This window comes from Sus scrofa, chromosome 5 (assembly GCF_054392235.1).
Source record: "Sus scrofa isolate SSC_HxYL_T2T_F1_AM1 chromosome 5, Sscrofa_HxYL_maternal_Yorkshire_Landrace_v2.0, whole genome shotgun sequence".
NCBI lineage: Eukaryota > Metazoa > Chordata > Mammalia > Artiodactyla > Suidae > Sus > Sus scrofa.
The window spans coordinates 12,386,205-12,386,460 of NC_139387.1; positions in this window are offsets into that span (position 1 = coordinate 12,386,205).

The window sequence follows — 256 nt, forward strand, 5'->3', positions numbered from 1 at the left end:
TTTAAACATGGTAAAATGTGTTAAATATATATTTTGCAATAACGATAGCCTTTTTTTTTTTCAGTATAGGAGGGAATGTCTAATTATTTTTTCCTTTGTTAAGCCACAGTTAAGGTCTAAGTATCCCATTTGGTTCTCATGACCTGGACTTATTATTATTCAGGTCACACCCCCCTCCCCAGCCCCCAATAAGGAAAGGCGCTCTCGAGGGCTAGATGCTCCTCCCCCCAGTCCCTGCTCCCGCGAGAGTCCACGC